This window comes from Amblyomma mixtum, chromosome 2 (genome assembly GCF_055824585.1).
Source record: "Amblyomma mixtum isolate Tamu chromosome 2, ASM5582458v1, whole genome shotgun sequence".
Classification (NCBI taxonomy): domain Eukaryota; kingdom Metazoa; phylum Arthropoda; class Arachnida; order Ixodida; family Ixodidae; genus Amblyomma; species Amblyomma mixtum.
Genome location: NC_143013.1, coordinates 99,810,630 through 99,834,921, shown reverse-complemented (window position 1 = coordinate 99,834,921; position 24,292 = coordinate 99,810,630). Strand labels below are relative to the sequence as shown.

At 49.0% G+C, this 24,292-nt stretch overlaps 1 protein-coding gene across 1 annotated transcript in view; it reads right to left on the bottom strand.

Annotated features, from left to right (window-relative positions):
• The window catches only part of LOC149360283 (uncharacterized), a 41,150-nt gene extending 33,902 nt beyond the window's left edge, over positions 1-7,248 (bottom strand). The window contains exon 1 of the mRNA XM_089567824.1: positions 7,102-7,248. The gene's annotated coding sequence lies outside the window, so the exon portion shown is untranslated. The remainder of the gene's footprint in view (positions 1-7,101) is intronic.
• Between the last annotated feature and the right edge of the window lie 17,044 nt (positions 7,249-24,292).

The window sequence follows — 24,292 nt, the reverse complement described above, 5'->3', positions numbered from 1 at the left end:
AATACTGCGACACTGCGATGGGAGCCGAACTCCCAGAGTTTCATGCTGCAATTTAGTACATTCATAAAGAGAGCCCTGAGGCGTAAACCATAATCTTTGAGACTAAAACGGCCCGCATAATCAACAACTGACAAAAATCGGATGACCGTATCAAAGCGCCCCAGTTAAAAGACGTGATGCACTTCACTGCTTGCTGCCCGGACTCAGCAGTACCTGAAAAAAACAGTGCCCACGTGAGCCAGTTCAATATCCTTGCAACTAAGGGCTTTGCGTTTCGCTACTTATTTTGACACTGAACGCACAGCACGGCTTTCAAAGGGTTTTTGAGAGAGCTCACAATTTCTTGTTGGAATTCGAATCATGTTTTCAACGCTGGTCTCTCTACCTTGATTTTTGCTGCCTTGACTTCTTACGCAACACCCTTTTCAACCCGCCATGCCCAGTGTGACGCAACTTTCCTACAGAGCCTGCAGGGCAGCTTTGGTTTTGCAAATCACCACTCGTTTCTCCTCTGCGTCACTAATAGCCGGCTTCAGCCTTGTGTGGATGTCATGAGGCGATTGAAACAAGCTTTTTGCATGCCTTGCATTAAGCGCTACAAAAATTTCACTTTGGTCCTCGCTCGATGAAGAAATTTAAAATCCTTGGCTGGTAGCCCCCACGACTGAAGACCTCAAGCCTTCCGTAGCACAGGGCCATTTGTTAACCCCTTAAGGGCCAAATAAATAAAAAAAATTATGTTCCCAAATTGCCAAATTTTTTTATTACGTAAAATGCTTTAGTAACGTGTTTGAAACGCAAACAAAATCACAGAAACAATTTATGGCGGACAAATTCTATTTTATTAGTCATTACCTGGACCCTTGTGCGATACTCCATACCTAACACCTTTGAAGAGCAATCAGAAACAACAAAATGAATTCTTGAAAGTCCAGATAGTGCAAGCGGCTTAGAATTGGCGTGAAAAAGATGCACCACTGCTTCTAGGTGCATTCAAACTAGATGAGACTACTGTCTGTGTGGTAGCGTTGGAAGCATGGCACTGCGCAGAGGGCCTTCTCGCCCCACCTGCACCAGACTCTTGCTTCCTTGCGGATGTTTTTCCCATTGCAGTTTCGCTTCAAGTAGCACACTACACAGCGGCATGTCGGTTCTTTCTTCTTCTCTGTTGGTGGCATGTGCGACGGCAAGTGGCGCTCACCGAACCGCTTCATATCCAGGGGACGTCCTGGCCGCCCTTTTTTCTTGGTACCGTTGTCATTCGCGCCATTCTAGTGTTCCGCCATCTAGTGTTCAAAATCGCATTCAAGAAAAGCTCCAATGATGGGACCCGTGCTGCCATCTATGTTTTATGTGGTAAAGTACCGTTTAAGAGCTGAGCTCGCCAATAGCCCCTTGAAACATTGCGGAAAAGCTATGACGACCTCAGCTCGTCATAAGCAAAAAAAGAGCCGATCGCTTGCGACGAGCTGAGCTCGTCATAAGCCCTTAAGGGGTTAAGGGTGTTGTGCCAGCGCGATTTGACAAGGACATTCGGAGCACCTGAGTCCAAATTTAACCCCAAATCTATGCCCTGCAGATGCACTCTAATATTAAAGCTATAGCCTTGAGTTACCGCTCACGCATCCTGGAGGCATCTGTCCCCGATAGAACATTCCTAACCGACGTCCTCCATCATCAACCCGACATTTTTTTTATTTGCCCTTTATGTCTCTTTATTTCCACCCCATCATCCCATCACTAAACTACTATCCTCGAGCTGGGCTTGAAAAAAACGTGATAGACTTTTCAGACTGGCAATCAAAGAAATAATTTTAAGCTTATTAGTCTACACAATGCTTCGGCCTCAACAATTATTTACACCCGAGAATGGCTTACGCCGAAAAGGCTAAGCCAAGGGATGAAAGGGGCAGCTATGAGTGAAAGCAAATTGCTTGAAGTACAATGGCCTTGCTCAAATTTCACATACCACTGAAATTATCATTTGAACGTTGTTCTTTATCATTTTCACTTACGCAATTCAAAAGTTTGTTGCCGTCAACGCACGTGCTACAATTAAGGAGAAGTCGTTGCTGACTTCAGTGTGCAGGCTTCCTAATCTTCAGTGATGAGCTCCTTGGCGGTCGCAGTAAGAAATCTGCAGGTCGCCTCTCCAGTGCTCACATTCCAAATGAATTTTCTATGAATGCGCAAGCGGAGCAAGAAAATTAGGTGCAGAATGTTTACCTTTCGCCGCGTCGCTCAGCATGAGCCCTCCTCTGTTTCCCGGCAACTTGCTACTTAATATCTGAATTATATCAGAACGCTAGCTAAAAAACTTTTTTCTCCACCACTGACAATGGCTACCCGGCACCCACTGCGACCTTATGAACCACCGCTCCTGAAGCACGAGGGGTTCGGCGCAATCAATTCTAACGGTGGCAACGATCTACGGGGATGTGTGAGTCAGGCAGGAAACAATACATTCCCAGTGCGCTTTTTACGTCAATGCGCCGCGCAGGGCCACGACACTAGCCTGATTAGTAGACGCTGGCGCAGTCAATGTGCTACCGCTAGTTGATGGATAAGCTTAAAACAGGATGAGAGTGAGCAGGTTCGTTGTTTTAAACTTTTAGTGCACCGAAAACGTCAAAAAATATGTCGAGATGAGATGTGACATTTAGTTCGGTCACTTCTCTGCCGACAAGTCATCGACATCGAAAGCTAGCTAAAGAAATGTTTCCGGTACAACTGACAATGGTTCCCCGGTTCCCTTTGCGACCTTATGAAGCGGTGCTATCGGCGACGGGTGGAAATGCGTACAGTAAATTGTAAATGTGGCTACAGTCTACGAGGATGCGTGACATAAGCAACAAGCATTACATGCGTAGTGCGCTTTTCACGTCAACGTACCGCTCAAGGCCCCGATACTGGGCTGAATTGTAGGCGTTGGCGCCGTCAGTGTGCTGCACCTGTTTTCAGGATAAGCTGAAAACAGGATCACAAGGAACAGTTTGGAATATTCAGCTGTCAGTGGACCGACAGGGTCAACAAATATCTTCAGATGAGATGTGAATTTCAGCCGGTAATTTGCCTATCGACAAACGTTGTTCCTCCTGTAGTGTCCATTTAGCCCCAAAATGTTTTGAATGCATTCGCTCTATGCTTGTTCCACAACTTCAAATCTGCATGGTATAACATAACTGACCAGGCGGTTCTTGGAGCGCCCCCAAAGCGCGTTGTTTGGAGGTCTCAGTTTGCGCTGTATATGCACTAAATCACATGAGAGATACCGTTTTATAGTGTTAGAAAAATAACTGCTGTTATCTGATAATTTTCGCGCTGCACACAGACTGGAGTTGTGATTCCGACGCTCTTTCCCTTCCACTCGTATATCTTTGCTGTTTACTGACACAACTGGAGAAACCCTTCATATATGCGAACCACAATGGTACTTCGGAATCAGTTGGGATATGCTCGAGAAATAATGTTACATTTAACAGGTCGCAACGCGAATTTTATGTTACGTTCCTCTACTATCGGCTTTGAGGTATGTATTGATAAATATTCCCCAGTTACGTTTACTTGCGAGAAAATAAAGATTAATTATGAAGGTACCTGTCCTCTAGGGAGCCAGCCCAATCGCAGGATTGTGATCGACATAATATGCCATGCTCGCTTCGTATCTCGATCAGGGTGTCTTGATGGGCGAACTGTTTGGTCAGTATGGAGTGGGCAGCCCTGGCCGACGACGGATGCATGCGACAAGGATGCAGAAATGCGGAGTTGTGTGTCTTTCTCGTCTATGTCCGGCATCTTCCAGCGTTTCCGCCCGTACGAAAAGACTTCCCGCGACGTTCCACTTTCTTTTCTGCCTTAAAGGATATCGTGTGGACCATCCTCCAAATCGATGCTAGTGGCTTGGATTGCATTGCTCTCCGACTGTTGGTGAAACACTTTGTTGTTAGTAGGGAGGATTAAAAAGACAAACGTTGAGCTCTCTAAACTTTGCCAGAGACAGCTGTCCGGCCGCGCGTTGGCGTACTCAAATAAGCCTCTGTGGCCGCAGCCATATTCATCCCCTGGGAGCATCTATCTTCCCCCTATGGTCCATTGGGAAAAAACAGTCCCCTAAACGAGTGTCAGGCAGTCGAGGCAAATTGTGCTGTTAGCCGAGAGCTCGAGTACGAGGATATCAAATACTTGTTGACCAGTATATCAGGATAAAGTGCTGCACTGGGTGGTAGTTACCTAGGGTGATCGGTCTTGAAAATGCCAGTAGAAATAAGGGAGTAATTGCACCTTAGTATCAACCCAAGCACAGCGACACGGCTATAAAAGAAAGCTTATCCCAACGGTACATTATGGCTGACGGCGTAATAGCGCAAGTCAGACGCACCACTCGACCTCACAGTAGCCACCAGGCAAGCCCTCCTTACCCTACTTTCGGGGTATGTAGCCCTCTTAAGTATGTAACCCCCTATGCATGTTGCTTTCTTTCCTGGATTTTTAATGACCTTTGTCCGCAACAGTACCTTGTGATTAGCGTCTTTATAGCGCATACGCGACACCTCAGTTTGCTTTCCCCCTTCTTCCTGCCATGATGGGCACGATGTTTACTGTAGTCCTTTATGCATTCGCAGCCCATTTTGCGAAGCAATCTATACCCACTGCCGTACTGTCGTCTCCTTCATGAAGCGCAACCAATAGTGGGTGCTCTTTTTGTATACTCGGGATCAGCATTGAAGCAGATCTGTCACTGCCAGTCTTCCACTCTTGAACTTCTGCATGATTTCTAAGGGCACCACGCACTGTGTAGAAACGCCTGTGATGTACAGCTTTATTAAGTTTAAAAGATCTTGAAGTACCTCGACACTCGAGAGCAAAACTGAGCTGATGATGCAGTTTAGTACATGTATCAAGGGAGCCCTGAGCAGGGGGCCATTCTGTTTGAGGTTAAAGCGGCCCGGAAAATCACACAAGCTGCTTTTTGCCGCCGATCTCATGGGCGACTATTGACATAATTCGGAAGCGTATGATTGCGTCTTCTCTAAAGGACACAACGTAATTTACTAGCCGCTGCCTGGACACTGCAATACCGCAGGAAGTTCGGTCTGTTAAAACTAATGGCGTAGCGTACGGGTCCTGATTTTGAGAATGAACGCATAGTTTGGGCCCCCAAGGGTTTTTGAGAGAGCTGGCAATTGCATGCGTGAAAAATAGCAGACAGTTCCGGTGGAACGGAAAAGAGCCACCAAATCGAAGCGCTGGCGCCGTGAGTCCGCAACGCGACACCTGCCCGGAAACCGGGCCTGACCAAGGCAACAAGTGGCGCTCTCTCCCTCTCTTTTCTCCCGAATAGGACGTACAACTCGAAATGCACTCCTTGTTCTCCTTCCCACTGTTCTTTTTTGCTGTGTTTTGTGTTGATATGCTTGTACAGTTGACTAGTGAGGATAAACGGGCAGTCTGAAAGTAAAAGCCACAGAGGCAGTGTTTTTGTTGCCAACGCAACAGTACCCGAGTCGCCGAGCCATTTCGCGGGGCGGACGAAAGGTCATACTGCGCATGCGCGAGGAGCAGTGGCGTCACATGGCGCACAGCTGGCGCGCCGCCGCCGTCGATGCGCGGGTGACTCAGGGGTGCCGCCGCCGCGCTCGCCAGTTGCGCATGCGCAGTAGCGGCGCATAGCTAGCGTGCCGGGACCACCTCCGCTGCCGCGCGCTCTCCATCACATCTCTCTCTCTCCTCGTTGCTTTCGCAATCCTCCAGGTTTAACCAGAGCTAAACCACTGCCAATTTTTGAGGCTCCTTTATGCGCAGCCCCTCCACCCGAACGAGTCTTACGCGCAGTGTCCTTTTCATTAGTGCGGCACGTTGTTTACTTGCCGAGGTGTTGACAGTCACAGTGACTAACATTCAGAAGAATCAACAGCATGCTCGAATTCCAGCTAATTTTTGTAGTGAGGTCTATGTATCATGGTTTCAGACACAGCACTCTCTTCAACCCGTCATGCCTGCTGAGACACAGCAATATGGAGCCTGGAGGTAGTCTTTGCTTTCGCAAATCACCACTCGTTGCTCCTCTCTGTAGCTAATAGACTGCTTCCGGCATGCGTGGCGCTCATGAGACGATAGAAACAAAGTTTACGCATGCACTGCATTAATCTCAGCAAAAATTTCACTTTCATCCTCACCCGATGGCGATATTTTGAATACTTGAGTGGTGGCCGCAACGAACAAAATCTGAAGGCTTGACAGGAACTAATTCAAATCTTCAGGGTGCTGTGCTAGTGCGATCTGCTAGAATATCTGAGAATAACTGAGTCTTAATTTAACATCAGATGTAAGCCTTTGAGCCAGCTTATAATAACCGAGCTTTTGCCGTCGTTAACCGCTCATGGGTCCTTATAGCTGCTGCCCTAATAAGGCATCCTTAACTGGCGTCGTTCGGGCTGAAGGCAAGGATCGGTTTTATTTGGCATTTATACCTCTTTACAGCATCTCCATCATCCCATCTATCACTGAGTGAAGCTTCCAAGAAGCGATAAGCTTTACCGACCGGCGATCAAAGACATCGTTTTCAACATATTACTAAAAAAAGTACCAAGCTATTTCACCCTTAAAAATTATCTCCATCCTCCAACGCTTAGGTGGGTATCAAAAGAGGCAACTTAGAAGGAAAACAAATTGCTTGAAGTACGAGAGTGTTCTCATTTCACATACCACTGAAAACATCGTGTTACCCGTTTTCTTGTTTTCTTTTCTGCAAGTGCATAATTAAAATTTAGTAAGGCTGAGATCTGGGCGAGTTGGTATGCATTCATACTGGTGAACAGCGCAAAAAAGGCGGGACAGCGCTTGTCTTGTTGTTGTCCCGCCTTTTTTGCGCTGTTCACCAGTATGAATGCATAATTAAAATTCTTGTTGGTGTTAACGCACGTGTTACAACTGTGATATCGTTGCTGGCTTCACCGCGGAGGCTTCCTAACCTTTAACTCGTGAGGTGCTTGGCAATCACCGCAAGCCCGCTATATAGTCGCCGGTCGAACGCTCGCGTCCCGAAAAAATTTTCTGTGGACGCTCTGGAAGAACCCAAAAAATTAGGTGCAGAATATTTACCTTTCTTCCCGTCGCTCAACGCGAGTCCTCCACTCAGATTTCCGCCAACTTTTACTACTCAGGATGTAGTCGACGTCGAAACGCAAGCTCAAAACGTTCCAGGCGCCTCTGACAATGGCGGCCAAGCTACTACTGCGACCTTATGAAGCGCCGTTGTCGGCTGCATGTGGGAGTGCGTGTGCTAAATTGTAATTATGGTTATGGTCCAGACAGGAAAGAGACATTAGATTCTCGGTGCGCTTTTGACATCCGCGCGCTGAGCAGGACCGCTACACTGGCCTGAAAAGTACACGTAGGCGCAGCCTACTTGCCACAGCTCGTTGCTGGAAAAGCTTAGACCGGGTGAGAGGGAAGAGGTGGAAGCTGTTCAGCGGTTAGTGTACTCGTTCCAATTTACTTGGAAGTGTTGGAAATATTGCGAATGTACCATGTGCGCACAGGTGCGCTACGCACGTGTACAAAAGTATCACGACTGCAAGTAAGACCAAAGGGAACTAGAAACGACAACTCGCACACGAGCTGTGCGCGGAAAATCTGACACTTTTTCAGAAAAGCGCGGCTACGCAATGGACGATACCCAACTTTATTGCAGCTGGTTTCCTGTAGGACATAAAAACTTATATCTTTCCATTCTGCGATTACAAACGAACGCTTGGTGACTAAACTGACTGAAATGCACCGGTTGTTTTAGTGAAAGAGAAACCCGAATTTTTTTAAATTTTTTTTTCGTTTATAGAGACGGCTGCAGCGGCATTGTTATATCTGCGTTGGCAGACATCAAATAGCAGTTGAATTATGTCAACTGGTATTCTGGTTAGATATTTTATACTAGTTCACTTTTTAAAGGTTAGCGGTAGGCGCCTTTTTGTAATTCGAAACTTTTAGCGTGCAGATACTGACTCCCCAGTCTCGTAGCAGCCCCATCATTTATTCGAATAACGTGAACGCGATTATTCTGTGGAGATGGCAAAACAAATTTTCATCCTTTCACGCCCCTTTCTCTACCTTTCTCGCGTTGCTAAGCGATGTCAGTCACTACACATCACGCCATGACACACACGTCACGTGACCTTCTCTCTTTCTGAGTGGACAGAGTCATAAACGTCGCGTCGCGCGCTTTTCAAAAACATCTCGTGGCAGCCTCATTTTTTTGATCCACAGCGCCGAGAAAAGTGGCCTTTTGGAAATTCTGTAAAGTGGCTCCTCTTAACAGCCGGTAACAAAATGCCTAATTTCAAACAAGCACATAGCTGTAATAGCTAAAATATCAATGGGAAGAAGGCAACCCTCAGATTGTTGGCCGATCCTTCGTCGAGCACACCTATCTTCCCCTACACAGGGACAAATACAAGAGTAAACTTCATTTTCCACGCGGTCGTACTTTACTCACAAAAACATGTCCTTTTTCGAAACCGCAGTTTAGTTGCAAGTTTTCATTTTCTTCAAGCCATAACTGCGTATGCGTCTGACCCTTCACACTATAGTGTGTATCTGCAAGCCATCTGTGCTCACGCGGTCTATTTAATCCCCCTTAAAATATTCTTTATAATTTATTTGAACGTAGCCTTGTATTGAAAATTTGTCCCCACTTATTCTGCCGCGCCTTGAGCCTAAATGGCTAGTCCTTCTCAAGGCCCTCATTGAAGAAGCCTGTCCTGTGCTAACCAGAAGCATGTCTCTCCTCTCTGCTGGTGCTTTGAGTGCACTACCATTCCACATGCGAAGTGGTACAAAATCAGGTCGTGGTGCTAAATTTTCCGCAGCATCCCGGACGTGTATGCGTCTTATTAGTAAAGCCCCGTTTGATCACCCTTTGTCAAAATGCTTACTTATTGGCATTTAATGATTCACGACTGTTCAGTCTAGCCAAGCGCAGCGCATGTTTTCATGTTGTTAACTCTACTGCGAAATCTATGACGCACGTGGCTACAAAGCGTGTACCAGTTGAAAAAACTGCAGCGCTCGAGACAAGGATACAACGAAGACAACATGTGCGCTACGTGTTATATGCGTTAGACATATGCGCTACAACGTAGCGCATGTGTTGTCGTCGTCGTCGTGTCCTTGTCTCGAGCGCTACAGTTTTTTCATCATGATCAACCAACTCGCCCAAACGTCCACACTGATCAAGCTCATTTCTAGTTCATCGGGCCCGTTCGTGTGTTTTCTCACCAGTCCTATTCACACTGTGGCGCTCATCGCAACAGCAGTGTGCAGAGCAAGATCCTTGTCGTTCTGCATACTTTCGAATGCATTTTCGGAGGACGTCAAAAAAAAAAAATAGCGCATGTGTTGTCGTCTTCGTTGTGTCCTTGTCTCGAGCGCTACTGTTTTTTCATCATGAGCAACCAACTCTCCCAAATGTACACCCTGACCTGATGTGTACCAGTATCTGTCACTGGACATCACTGAGCGATAGTGATCAGAACGGGAATAGTTCAGAACATCATAACCCAGTAGATCCCGAAACAATGCGGGATGCGTATAAATGAGCGTGCTGACGTAGAAGCAAAAAGTAACTCCGTTTACGGAAACCGGATACCACCTAATTTCCTTGTGGTTTCGTGTCGACGGTACAGCGAGGCACTGGGTTTAACGAAGTATTCGACAGAGCCGCATTCAAGAGTTGCGTCCCACCATGGCCTTTGTCATTCCGCGTAGCATTATGCGCCAATGGACAAGCTTCTTGCATAGACTGACACTGGGAGTGACATTCATGTGGTGCTGCATATTTGACGCGACAATTGAGTCTCCAAAGCGCACTTGCTGTCATGTCACAGAGACAGCGGGCCATTTAATAGCAGTGGTTCTCGGCATACCTGAGCGAAAGACATGCGTTGGCAGCTTTATTAGTGTGTTCCGAGAGCAGGCCGCCGCCGGAGGACCTTGTATTTGGCTCTTCGCCGTAGACTTGGAAAGGTCGCAGGCAGTGGGGGCGCTTCTTCATTTCTGTGTACAACAAGGGGCTCGAGTCACGTTATGATAAAGCATGTTTTCTGATGTGTTGGCATCCATTCCCATCCTCCTTCCGAATACACTGTCATCTATACTACCAACTTTCTTCTCCCTAATCCTCTTCACCACAGCAGAGAAGTAGGATTAAACATTATCGTCCAGGCCGGCCTCTTCCTCCGTGAAGGTAACTGCCCTCTTCACTGTGTACCACTTGCTGTTCGGTAAGTAAACATCATTCATTGGCTACCATAAAGGAGAGAAGTGCCCTCTATTTCTCTGTTACGGCGAAGCCTAAGGAGTTCGTAACTCTCAGTCCCAGGTTACTGCGCACTAGACAGTTAAGCATCGCAAGATTAAAAACAAAATACCCTCGGTATACAGTGCAAAAAAAAAAGGAATAGGAGGTCTTTTTTTTTGCCATACTGCCCGCCTAAGAAAACCGTGTACTATTTTCGAAGCTCAGTCTCTGAGAAATTTTATGTGTTTTTAGTCGCATGTGCATGCGTTCGCGGCTTTTGACCTTTTTCTTTGCGTGCGTGTCGGGCACATATCCGCTCATGCTCTATTTCAATTAGCCTTGAAATCCCCCCTAGCTCACATGACAAAGCACCTGAACACCTGTCTTCCTCTGCCCTGCTATTTCCAGGTTGTAGAGCAGACTGGGCTCACCCCAAAGCCAACGTTTACGTTTCGACAATATACTTGTATTCGATTAGACAAAGAGAAGTGCCTTTGTCGAAATTGTAGTGAGCGGTCCGAGGCATTTCTTCCTCTATATTTTAGATTTGTACCTTGATTGGAGAACCATATCCCGTTCACCCATCAACAACAGCAAAAACAAAAAGAAATTGCGCTAAAATTAAGACCAAATATAAAAACTTCAAAATTGAAAAATAAATGAAAGCAAGTCGCTTCTCTGTTTGGGTCAAAAAGTGCGCACTGTTTCCACAAACAAAAGCAAAAAAGCACCTCACAGAACTTTGGCGCAGAAATTAGGAAATTAGATTAGCAGGGGCGGTCTCTTTTAAGGAATATACGTGATCCTACACTTCACGTGAGCAAGCACTAGAAAAAAAAAGTGGTCAGACGCGAAGGCGTGAAACTATACTGATATATTTTTGCCGGCATACGGTGACACTCAGAGTATATTTAAGTTACGCCTAAATAGCTAATTCACCAACATAAATTATGTATATTTTGATGTTCAATTTAGGCTGAAGTGTGTTTCATTTCGTTGTGAAATCCGTTCACATCAGCGATCCGGTTCTTCATAGTTTCACAGCTCCTCCGTGGTCCTTTTTTGGACATTTAAAGAAATACCAAGAACTAAGCAAAATCATTCGACTATGCTTTCACGTTGCGCACTGTAGCGGTCCCAAGTGTGTTTTGAACGAATGAAAAGCGCGCTGACCGTGTCAAAGTGCGCAGACATTCGTGCTTCAACGGCCTACACATTGATTCACAAAGAAAGAAGCCTACCTCGAACCGCAAGATTTCACTGCTTTCATTTTTTTTTTTTTTTTTGCTGCTGTGCATGGTGGCGAAATGAAACTTCAGCTCACCTGGCTTTCGATGGCCTGTTTATCCCTTGCTGAATACGGTGGCGCGCGCTTTCCATCTTCCGGGAAAAGGTACTGGCAGCATTCGATATGTTGTCCCGTTCAGCCCCGGACTGCTTGTGGACTCCACACCGGCGTACGATTTTCTCAAGATGCCGGAAAGCTTCGCCAAACAGTTACAAACCTGCCCGCATTGCCATAGCATTGCTTTCGTTTTTTGCCTCTCGCAGTCCGCGGACTAATTGGGGCTGCGAGTAAGGCAGCACACGACAGCTGCCTGGAAAATAAATCGACGCGCTGGCGGCCATACTGAGTAATTTTTTTGTTCCTGGGGGAAAATATCGTGCTTTAAACCTTCACATGAGCTCCGTAGCTGCTCTCTGGGCCATAGTAGGACTTTTCATTTTTGCAACTTGTTTTCCGCAACACACGGACGCATTCGGAGCTGCGATCGAGGACAGATTGTTTGCTCGTGTTGTCGAGAGGTTTTTGTTCGCTTGTTTTGCGATGTTGTCTGCGGGCTTACCCCGAAGCATCGCAGGCGATCGTTTCGTATACTACCAAGTAGCGCTTGTACCAAACGTCTTTGCGAAAGCTTTTTTTCTGTCTGCCTATACGGATGGCCGCAGCCGGCTAACGCAACAAGTTGGGCTACTGTGTGCGAACTTCGCCGCGAGCAAACGCAGCAACCAAACCCCCGAAGCTGAGTTGTCAGATCATCTAAGCTGAGCTGAGAGCGTGGTCTTCAAACCATTGAAGCAAACCGATGAAAACGCCTCGGTTTGCTTGAAGCAAACCGGGGCGTTGCTTCTGCGACATAGCCATGGATTATTTTGATCGCAGTTTGTGTGCGTATTATGCTTCAAAACAGCTGCGCATGTGACGTGACCATTCTGAAAACGGTGTTCAGCGCAACTGCGAAACGATCTTGGCTGCACGGCCATCGGTCTGTTTTATGGAAGCGTTGGCACAGTTCTGCTGTTTGGTGCTCCATAAAATACTTTTGTGATTGTGTGTGCTCGGATTACGATTGTGTGCAAGTGACACTGTGTAACATATTGCTACACGTATCATTGTAGTGTTTGTTCGCTCACGCTCAAGGCTGCAGGAAAGGGTTGTTATCACTTTTGTTCGTGACGCAAGAAGCGACCACACTAATCTCGATTGATCGCAGCCATGAAAGGCTGCATCTAGGTTCTTCCAGATTTCTGTAGATGATCTTGTCTTGTTATCTGGAAGTTTCCTTGCCGGCTTTAAATTGAGCGATGCCGCGAGCGGCGGACATTCGTAGTTCGACGACCGCCGAGCACGCCTGTTGCTTACGCCGCCGCCGAGTGATTCAGTTCTTTTGAGGGCGCAAGTCAGCCCAAATAAAGAGCTTCGTTTGCAAGTATTTCTGGTGTCTTCCTGACCGCTGGACTGCCGTCACTGCAACGTGACATCTGGTGGAGGTGCTGGGTAGCCTCCCATGTTCCGGACACCCCCTACAAGTCGAGACGCCAGCCCTTTGAGTCATCTACCGCAGGACCTGAGTCCAGTCCACCGCGCAAGCCGACGCCTGCAAGGGGACGCACCTGAGTTCGGGACCCTGCCGGACCCTACCCGGAAGCGAAAGCAAGTACCAACGTCCATCATGACCTTGCCCCAGACGACCACTCCAATCATTCTGCAGCAGCCCCGGGTGCCACCAACCTTCGACGCTTCGCCTGGCGCCGACCCCGAGGAATGGCTGGAGCAGTTCGACCGTGTGGCTGTCTTCAACAACTGGGACGACGCCATGAAATTTAGGTACGTCTTCTTCGCCCTGGAGGGACCAGCAAGAGTCTGGTTCGAGAATGAGGAAGCCAGCCTTGCCAACTGGGAAACCTTCAAGGAACAGCTTCTGAAGACCTTCACAAACGTCGTGCGAAAGGAGAGAGCCCAGCAGCTGCTACAGTCTCGCATACAACACCCAAACGAGACCGTTGCAGTGTATACTGAGGAGATGAAGCGTCTCTTCCGGCGTGCCGACATGAACATGAAGGAAGAAGAGAAGGTGAAGTTGCTTATGCGAGGAGTTAAAGAGCAACTATTTGCCGGCCTCGTTCGCAACCCACCGAAAACCGTCGCTGAATTCGTAGAGGAGGCATCCACAATGGAGAAAACTCTCGACGCCCGAGCCCGCCAGTATGACCGCCAGCAGCGCTTTTTGTCAGCAAGCTGCATGGACACCGCTAACAATGATAACCTGCGGGAGGTTATACGTGAAGTTGTGCGAGAGGAGCTCCGACGGTTGCTGCCAACGGGAACGCAGCCGCAACTTTCATCGCTCACTGACGTCATCCGGGACGAGGTTCAACAGGCCTTGGGTGTGACGCCGACACCCACGCAGCCTCTGCAGCCCCCAGCCATGACTTACGCCGCAGCTGTGCGCCGTCCTGCACCTCGACGACGGGACCCAAGCCCCTATCGCCCTCAGCCAGCTGCGTTGGACCGCCGCCCACTCGCCCCAACCCGCCCGTCCTACGAGCGACGCGCGCAGCCGAGGAAATGCGACGAGTGGAGAACTCCCGACCAGCGCCGCCCACTATGCTTCCACTGTGGCGAAGCCGGTCACGTCCTCCGGCACTGCCCATACAGGAGACTGGGCATCCGAGGGTTCTCTTACGACGCTCCACGACCCCGACCCGGCCAGCGACCAGCCGAAATCGAGGAGTTTTTGCGTCGGGAAGAATACTCATCGCCGAGCCGCCTATCACGTTCCCCGTCGCCATCGTCCCCGCGCTTTGTATCTCCTAGCCGAGGTTACGCCATGCGTGGACGCTCCCCCAGCCCCCGAAGGTTAAACTAAATAAAGCAGCCTCTGGAGGTGAGGTTGCTTCTGAGCGCAAGAACTAAGATCCTCCATCGACGAAAACAGAAGACCATGCCCCCTACGACGAGGACGAACCCTACGACAACGACGACCCCTACGACAACGACGACCCCTACGACGACGACGACCCCTACGAAGACGACGACCCCTACGAAGACGACGACCCCTACGACGACGACGACCCCTACGACGACGGCGATCCCTACGACGACGGCGATCCCTACGACGACGGCGATCCCTACGACGACGACGATCCCTACGACGACGACGTCTATTACGACAACAAATACGACGACAAAAACTACGACAACACCGGCGACAACACCGACGACGACGACGACACGGCCAGACTTGAAGCTTTTACCGCTGCCCTTACACCTTATTAGGAACGCTAAAGGACTCTAAGTTCTCGAAGTATTCTCCGTGTTTAATTTCATTTTAAAGCATCGAGACGATGCTTCTTTGGAAGGGGGGTAATGCTACACGTATCATTGTAGTGTTTGTTCGCTCACGCTCAAGGCTGCAGGAAAGGGTTGTTATCACTTTTGTTCGTGACGCAAGAAGCGACCACACTAATCTCGATTGATCGCAGCCATGAAAGGCTGCATCTAGGTTCTTCCAGATTTCTGTAGATGATCTTGTCTTGTTATCTGGAAGTTTCCTTGCCGGCTTTAAATTGAGCGATGCCGCGAGCGGCGGACATTCGTAGTTCGACGACCGCCGAGCACGCCTGTTGCTTACGCCGCCGCCGAGTGATTCAGTTCTTTTGAGGGCGCAAGTCAGCCCAAATAAAGAGCTTCGTTTGCAAGTATTTCTGGTGTCTTCCTGACCGCTGGACTGCCGTCACTGCAACGTGACAATATGACGAAACGTCGATGTGCATGGCAGCTGTGAGTGTGTGTGTCAGCTGTGTGTGTCATCTTTTTCTGTTTGTTTACTGCCAGGTGTGTGGACCTGCGTCAGCATAGATATATTTATTTGGAGGCCAAATACATCTTTCTCTGTGTGTGATGATGGCCTTAATCAAAGCAGTAGCGTTTGGTTAGCTGTGACGACGTGTTCACACAATATTAGGAATTCAGCGCAGGGGAAGATGCGTAACTAGTTCTAACTAGTTCTAACCAGCCAAAGTGGTTTAAGGAACAGCTCGCAGTCGAGCTGAAACCTTTTGTAATTAAATGGGCTGTTTTTTATCAACTTACAAGAACAATCTGTCTCAGTTCAGTCGCAGTTACATAATATACAGCGTAAAAATCACTAATGTTGGCCAACACATGTATCTCATTTTCATAAGCATTTTCATTGATATGGTGCAAAATAGAAGACAACGGTTCCCAAAGTGAGCAGCACATATTGTATGCATAAAGTTGCAATTTGTTGTAGTTGTGACAATGGGAAAAACAACCAATCTGTGTGTTATATGGTTACATGGAGAGTAAATTTGTGTCTGCAAACTATGCAAGCCGATCAGAATACTTAGGAAGTAATTGCTCATTGCATCTGTATGTCTGAGTGCAGACATAGGGCTGCAAAGGAAAGTTACAACTTTTCAAGAACTTCAAAGCTGCAGGAAAATGATGAAAAACAGCGCAGGGAACGGGACGAAAACACGAAGGAAGAAGACACAGACACGGGCGCTGACTAACAACTGAAATTTTATTTCGATGCAGGACACATATATAAAGTACAAAGAGGGGGGTGTGTCCCGAAATAAATTTCAGTTGTTAGTCAGCGCCCGTGTCTGTGTCTTCTTCCTTCGTGTTTTCGTCCCGTTCCTTGCGCTGTTTTTCATCATGGATTACCAACTAGCCCGGCATCTTGCACTTCTGTAGGAAAAATCGCACATGTCCAGGGATCGAAGCCGCAGGACCACTGCATATCCAGAGCAGACATATATTTGCCGTAATATGCATGCAGCCATTCTAGCTTGGCTTAAGTTTATAGGAGGCAATACGTAGACAAATATTCTGAAGCTGCTTGTAGAGCAATTCAAGCTAAAAACAGTAAGTAATTGTGACGTTGGTATGGCTAAAGTGAAGTGTTGCACGAAGTTACAATGAATCTCCAAAGCAAATTACGGGTTAGCCATGTTTTTACATGCAGTCCCGGTTGTATTTCGTTGAACAGGTTGTGCGGACGCAAGGACGGATGGATGAATCGATGCAAGAAAATGGCGTGCCCTATGAAACGGGGTGGTGGCAGTTGACAACATGCTCGGATTTTTTTCTTTATCATTAGCGGTGCCATAAACCGGTCTACAAATTCGCCCCCTTCTTTAAATACAGTTTTCATTCTGCACTTGCAACCTTATGTCACCTCTCTAATTTTAAGTCGTCAGTTTTCCGATCGTTTTTGCTAACTTCTTGCGCAGATTAAATAGCATGACTACACCTATCTCCAGTTCCTAGGTAATCAGGGAGCGCGACCGTACCCCAGTCGCCACCTGGATGTATAAAAGCCCATTCAAGTGTAAGATGTTCAATTGCTTCTAGATGCCACATCCGAGAGCCATCTGTCGGCTACCCCACCAGATTCTGAACTCCTGTCTACTTTATACTGAGCGTGAGGGCGAAGTTCTCCTTTCTTTGCAAAGATATAGAAGTTCAATAGCGGAATAAGTGCACCAATATACGGATGGAAAGCTGCCATAAAGCCAGTTTTCCTTTGTCCAAGACTGGGCCTATTCGGCTCGCTGTGCTTGCTTCAACTGTGTGTACTGGCCACGACTTTCTCTTACTTCTTGAAGTGAAAAGAATAGAATTCTCGTGGGGCTAAAATGCGTCGTAGGTAGAATAATTTGCCCATTTACGTCACCAGACAAGCAGCATTCCCGCAAGTTAAACCAAAGTGACGGCACCTCACCGGTCCGTTCCCATTGGCATGAATTAAGCGACGTCGGTAGACCGCAAGTGACGTCACTTCCCGTAAATGCACCACCTGCTGCTAATGCTTCCACTTTGCCAGATCATACTGAAACTTGATGTTCCTGTGAATTTTTTTTTGCCCTGTCCGGGTTCTTTCAATGGCTTTGGGTCTAGACTTTTGAGCCAATGTTCCCGGAATCGAATCTTGATGGAATCTCTTTCAGGCGAACTAAGACACCGCATTTTGCGATGTTAGCTGTTCTTAACTTTAAAAGTTTAGTCATCTTCAAAATTTCACCACGGCTGTAAGGGTAGTACGGCGAATACAACAGAGCGATGCCGCACATGAACACGCTGCGCTTGAGAAGCCGCTTTTGTTCAACGGTTCAAAATTAAGAACGGTTATAAGAGACTCTCGCCGCGTATGTGAACACTATCTTGCAGGGGAGATGTCACCTCTTGCTTCCCAAGGTGTGAGACTGGCTCCCGCCGGTCCAACTCGCACAAACGTAATCTGGGCTCCTGGCCACCAGGGTCTACGAGGCAATGAGGCCAGTGATGCGACCACCCGAGCGCTCACACACCGGGCTCCTCATCCTAGCTCTGCTGGCTCAGAAGCTCATAAACCGCTTCTGCGGTTCCGCGAAATCCTAATTCATTGCCGCGACAGCCACCGCGTATACACCCCGCATCTGCCGAGGGGCTGAGTAAGGCAGAGGAGCGAACTCTGCGGCGCCTGCAGACAGGAACTGTTCTCTGTCCTGCCATCGCCAAAAATTTTGATCCGAACATAGATGGGCGGTGTCCGCACTGTGGAGAAATCTGCGATATCTTTCACATTATGTTGGGCATACAATCAGAACCCTCACCTTCCCCCACCCCCACCCGAGAGGCACAGGAGACTGCTCTCCTCAACTGCTCCACACTGGGGTCCCAAAGGGCTCTAGTAAAGCGGCCGCTAGACGGGGCCTCGTCGTGCGGTGTCTCGGACTAAGGATACCGACCATGTAGATGGGGTCTTCTGATTCCCAAACTCTTTTTGAGGATTAAAAAATTTTTTCACCACCACCACCACCCATTTGCAGCTCTCATCGTAAAAGTAGTTTTTAAGACTATAAACGAACAAAAAATCAACACAACTGTCACCATCACCGTTCGATTTGCTATCGCGTCGACACAGTTTGTGTGCGCTCGTCCCATTGGCCGCTTTGTGCACCAGCTCTAACCGGCTCACCGAATTTGTGAAGCTTGACCTGGACGGGGGCCATGGCAAAACCAAGCATAGCAACAGCAGAAATAAAATAAGCACTGCCGCGATAGATCTTCGAAACCACGGCCGTGCGAACAGATCAGCTTCACTGACCACTCAACGAGTGCACTATGTTTTCGCCGCAGCCGATCACGCGTCGTGTTAAACTGCACCACACTCTTTGGCTGTGCATTGCACATCGTCCTTTTCATAAACTTCCTTCTGTGGCGCGAAGATATCAGATCAGCTTAACCTGAATCTAATGCCAGCTTCGATCACCTCGCACCGGGATTGCCCAAAAACCAGAGTGGTGCTCTTTTTACCCCGGTGGTGGCGCACTGAGGAGAGTCCACCCCGTGGGTGTTTACATGCATCGCCACCTTACCTGTGACGGGCAAAGTGCGCGCATTTAGTCGTGTGCAGGTTCATTGCTTCTGCGGCAAGTGCTCATACCTTACCAAGCTGCGTGCTCCAGCATACCTGCTTGCAAGCCGTGTAAAACTTTATAAGCCGTGTAAGCCGTATAAAACCAATGGGTTTTAGAACTGACTGGAAGAAATATTACATGGCTATGTCTGTGGATAAAATTAATGATGTTATGGCGAGTAAGCATTCGTTTCTAACGTGCAAGCAGTCGAGTTACTATTCAGCAGCACAACGCGGTGCGCCTCCCGCGAGCCGCTCCCGATCCGCTTGCTTCTGTTGAGTCTGGGAAGCGCATAACATCCACACTGCCGGTGCTGTCCAAAAAGCCTCCCACACGGTGGATAATACTGTTTACGGTGTTTTCCGCCATGCCAAGTATGACGGTGACGGCTCGTTCGGTAGATTTGTCTTCCGCAAACCTGACGAAATAAAACCGTTTGTCACGTACTGAATTAGAATTATGTATAATTGTATGGGCACAAACAACCCAACAAAGAATGGAAACAAACCTGCCGCCGCGGTGGCTCAGCGGTTATGGTGCTCGGCTACTCACCCAAAAGACGCGGGTTCGATCCCGGCCGCGGCGTCTAGAATTTCTTTGGAGGAGAAATTCTAGAGGCCCGTGTAATGTGCGATGTCAGTGCACGTTAAAGAACCCCAGGTGGTCGAAATTTCCGGAGCCCTCCACTACGGCGTCTCTCATAGCCTTAGTCGCTTTGGGACGTTAAACCCCATTAACCAACCAACCAAAGAATGGAAACAATGTGTTCTTCAGCCGTCGTCTGCCGATACGGGCCTCCTCCAAGGTTTTTGGATTAGAAAACCGTCTTTTCGTAGTAGGCAATCAATCGATAGCAGAAGCTCCTGCTCATCCGGGAAAACTTTCTGAAGTGTAAGTATACAGAACATATGTTATGTGGTAGCGGCCGTGCGCCCCACTTGGCCAGCAGTGAACTATCGTATATAGGCTGCTCCCTTGCACCGGTGTCATCGAGGCGACTGACGACCTGTTCAACGAACTGACAGAATTTCGAGCGTTCTTCACCGTAGTTCCTTGGGACGAGGCCGATCAGCATGACATCTTCGCTATCACACGAGCTTGGAAAGCTCATCGACTGTGGCAACCAGCAGCGCTCTCTTTTCCATTGCCGCCATCCCGGCTGGAGAGAGAGACTTTAAAAAATAAAGGACAGGTCTGGCTGGTTATTTGCTTAGTTAGTGAGACGCACAACCGCAGCTGGCGGACCAGAGCCGCCAGTGCGTCCGTGGTATCTCGACTCCGCATTCTGCAGCGTGCGCGCGCGTCGCACATTGCTTTCTGGTATTGCATTCGGGGGGTGCGCTTCCGGCAATCGAGGATGGCCAGTGCGCACCGGTGTGGTTGATCGACGATGAATGTGCGCATTAAGGCGCCCCGGTGCGCACCGGTGCGGGTGATCCAGGATGCCAAAACATAGTCGCCAGACGTACCGACAACACAGAAACGCAAAACCATAAACCTCTTTTGTCGGAAAAACCGCAGCGGGGCCAGATATAACCTTCAAGTTAAATTTGACTCTACTGTGTCGAGGGTTTCAGGTTGCAGAAAAAGTAGTGTCGGTGTCGTTGGCCCTGAGCGAAAAATCCTGATTGGTCGGCAGGGCCCTGACGTCACCACCACATGACATCGAGCGGAAATTTCAAACACCCCACAGCGGACGGCACGCGTGGAATACCAGCAATTAAAAGGCAATATGTGATGCCAAATAAAGGTTGCCGCATGTCGGAAGCAATTTAACAATAAAAACTAATTCATTTCTCTTGAACAAAATAACCAAGATATTTTAGACGGGATTGCAACTTACGACCTTTGGGTGCAAGCCAAGTACGCTACCGCGCACGGCAGGCAAGGCTTTCTTTTTATTACTAGGCCACGGAAAGCGCACTTTTACGGCTTCGGAACAAGTGGTGGTTCATATGAACGTCGTCTTTCACGCAAAATGCTATCTTACGGTGTCTGCTCATGAGTACGTTTGTAGTAAGAGACGCCCGCAGGCCGCTATCGCGTCATACCCTTAACGAGGAGCTTAAGCTTTGCCATAATTTTTAATGACAGCACAAATTAGACGAAGTTGCGGTCAATGTCTCTAAGAGCATCGTCGTTTCACCTCCTCATAGAACAGCAGCATAGAAAAGGCATCTTTGTTTTCCTGAGGAAGGGAAAGGCACCTAAGTGTCGCATTCCAAGGGGACGCCTGAACCTGACCGCAGACAAAGTTCACATGGTTGAAGGTGCCCAAACATAAAGCAAACACATAACGAAGAAGGAATAGGGGCCTCATGAGAGACTATGATGCTCAGCTCGGACTCAACTACTCAACTTGCACTCCAGCCACATTCATGGCGAATTGTTTATTAAACCTCTCCCCAAAAACATGCATCCCACCTACCACGAACCCCGCCGCAGAGCTCGCGCACGGGCACTCCACAAACACTATGGCACGGAACCGTATGCCGTTTGGGTGGATGCCGCATGCACGTGCGAGAACGCGGTTGTAGCCATCACGAACCCCTCCCTCCAACCGATTGCCACCCTTCACATAACCCCTACTGCCACTTCGGAGGAGGCCGAAGAGGCCGCCATTGCCTTGGCCATCACACGCACGGAGGCCCGATATATTCTATCCGCCTCTAAAACTACCATACTAAATTTAAAACTGCCATACTAAATTTAAAACTGCCATACTAAATTTAAATCTGCCATACTAATAATGCCTGCCCACTCCGGGAATCCCGGAAACGAGGCCGCCAACGCTTTAGCCCGAGGTTCTCTCAACCGGGCACCGGCGGCCTCCGACCTGGGGTTCTCGCGGGAGCGCATGCACTCATTCAGTGAAAAGGCGCAGGCCTGCAAAGCCGAGCGTCGGCTCTGCCCTCCACCCCATCCCTCCCTGGACCATTATCATGAGACACTTTGGAGGCGGCTTCAAACACGCACCTTACCATCCCCTTATATACGCTCGCGCTATCACCAAGTCCACACAAATCCCTCATGTACCCTCTGCCACCAGCCCAAAGCCACTCTAGACCACATCCTTTTCCTCTGCCAGGCGGATCCTCCCCCGCGGGGCCTGGAGTACATTACCACTTGGGAGGCTTGGGAGACCCTACTGCGTTCTGAGGACCCAGCCAAGCAAGCCATCGCCACCGGTCGGGCTGCCAGCGTCATGAGCCTCCGGGACATGAACGTTTGAGTGCAGTGGGGCCGTGCGGGGGCCCACAGACCTGTGTGTCCCAAACTCCCCAGTTGTAAATAAAGTTTTCACCACACCCACTCATCCATGTGGTTCAACACTCCGCCCGGACTCAAGAGCTGCGAGCCGTCGTAAAAGCGGATGAGTCACCCCATCGTTCTCCGTTGGATAATAAAGCTATTTTAATCAATCAATCACTTCGCAGTGGACGCCTCAACCACGCCGTGAAGGCAGGGAGGAAGGTGGTAGTGACAGCATGTAGGAGGGTGTGATAAAGTACTGAGAGAATTGGGGGCCGAAATGGAAGGCTCAGGATCAGCTTCGACCACCTGAGGTAATTTAACGCGCACTGACATCGCGCAGCACACGGGTGCTTTCGCCTCCGTCGAAGGGCAGCAGAGCTGTGGTCACGTGCTCAGCAACCATGAATTCCAACCGCGTGTCACGAGGCGAAGTAGAAGAAGAAGAAAGCCCGGTTGATCGACGCATCACGCAGCGCTCCTCGGGATCAAAGGCAAAGGCGCACTACCCGCGATGGAACGCCAGTACAGAAGCGGGCGAAGATCTGCAACGCAGAAGTCTCCGGCGCGGAGCATCGCCAGCGCCATGACACAGGACACGAGCACGGTTAGTTCGGAAATCATGGTTCGGTCGTTTACGCTTTGTGTATTCGCACGCGTTGGTCTTCGAGGGTGTGAAAATTAGTGCCGTTTGAGCATGGATTTTACGAACGCCTCGTCATTGAAAACATCATCTTGCGCTTACGAAATATACTAACGCTTTTTAATGTTCACTCCGTGAACAACCGGATGAAGAGGGACCCAAAAGGATAGTTTGCATGAACCCAACTTGAGCAGGTGAAGCCAGGCGTCTGACTGAGCAACGTCACTCCGACTTGACTACTAAAGGCCCATCTCCATGGCCGCATCCGAGGCGCACGAGCGCAGCGCCTACGCGTACCAGCCTACGCCGGAGCCGGTCTGCGCATGCGCGAGGCGCAGACGCGAGCTGGCGCTGGTACTTGGAAAATATCTGTCCATGTCAGATATTTGTGCCTCGCTCGCGCCTCGCTCGCGCCGGTGCCGGAAGTGGCCGCTGGATTGCGGTCGGTGTAACCAATCAGAGAACGCAGTTCTCTCGGCATCCGGTACGGCCCTGCGCGCTGTTTGCTTCGCCGAGCCGAGCTGTACGCGTAGCACCGACAGGCCATCGAGTTGCATATGTTTTCCGACGCTTGTCGCGGTGCGGCGCTGGGCGTGTACGCGCTGCTCTGGTGCGCCTCGGATGTGTCCATGGAGATGGGCCTTAACCCGTAAAGGCTGCGTTCACGGAAACGCGACGGAGCAGTGGTCAACTGTCTCCTGCTCTATCCTGCTGATTGTGCCATTGCAGCCGGTCTTGGCAAGCGAACCCAAGCCTGCCGTCAGGCTGGCTCTTCCGACCTTCTAGCAATCACGTCAGCCCGACAGGCGGACTCGCCACTATCGAGTTCATGTAAAGGCCAAAGTGACGTGTTGTAAAGTGCACAAGGATGCAGAAGTTCCTTTTCCACGAGGTGCAGATTATGTGTTGTCACTTCTTTCTGAACATTGATGAGGGATATGGCGGCCGCAGTGGCCATATCCCTGAAGTACGCGGGTTTGATTCCGGCCGCGGTTTTCAAATTTCGATGGAGGCGAAATTCTAGAGGCCCGTGTACTGTGCGATGTCAGTGAACATTAAAGAACCCCATGTGGTCGAAATTTACGGAGCCCTTCACTATGGGGTCCCTCATAGCCTGAGTCTCTTTGGGACGTTAAACGCTCATAAACCATAAGCCATTAATGGCGGATATCGTTTAAGTCTTATTTTCCAAATACACTTGTTAATTCGCCATCAGTATGGCACTTCGAACACAGTGCACAGCGAAATTGCATGTTCAAGTACGGAGTATTCAGCCTGTAAAAGGCGCATATGTTCTAAATCCGATAGTGTTCAGAATTTGCCTTCATCGAAGTTTGATCCTAGCCGCGGCGGTCGCATTTCGATGGAGGCGAAATTCTACAGGCCCA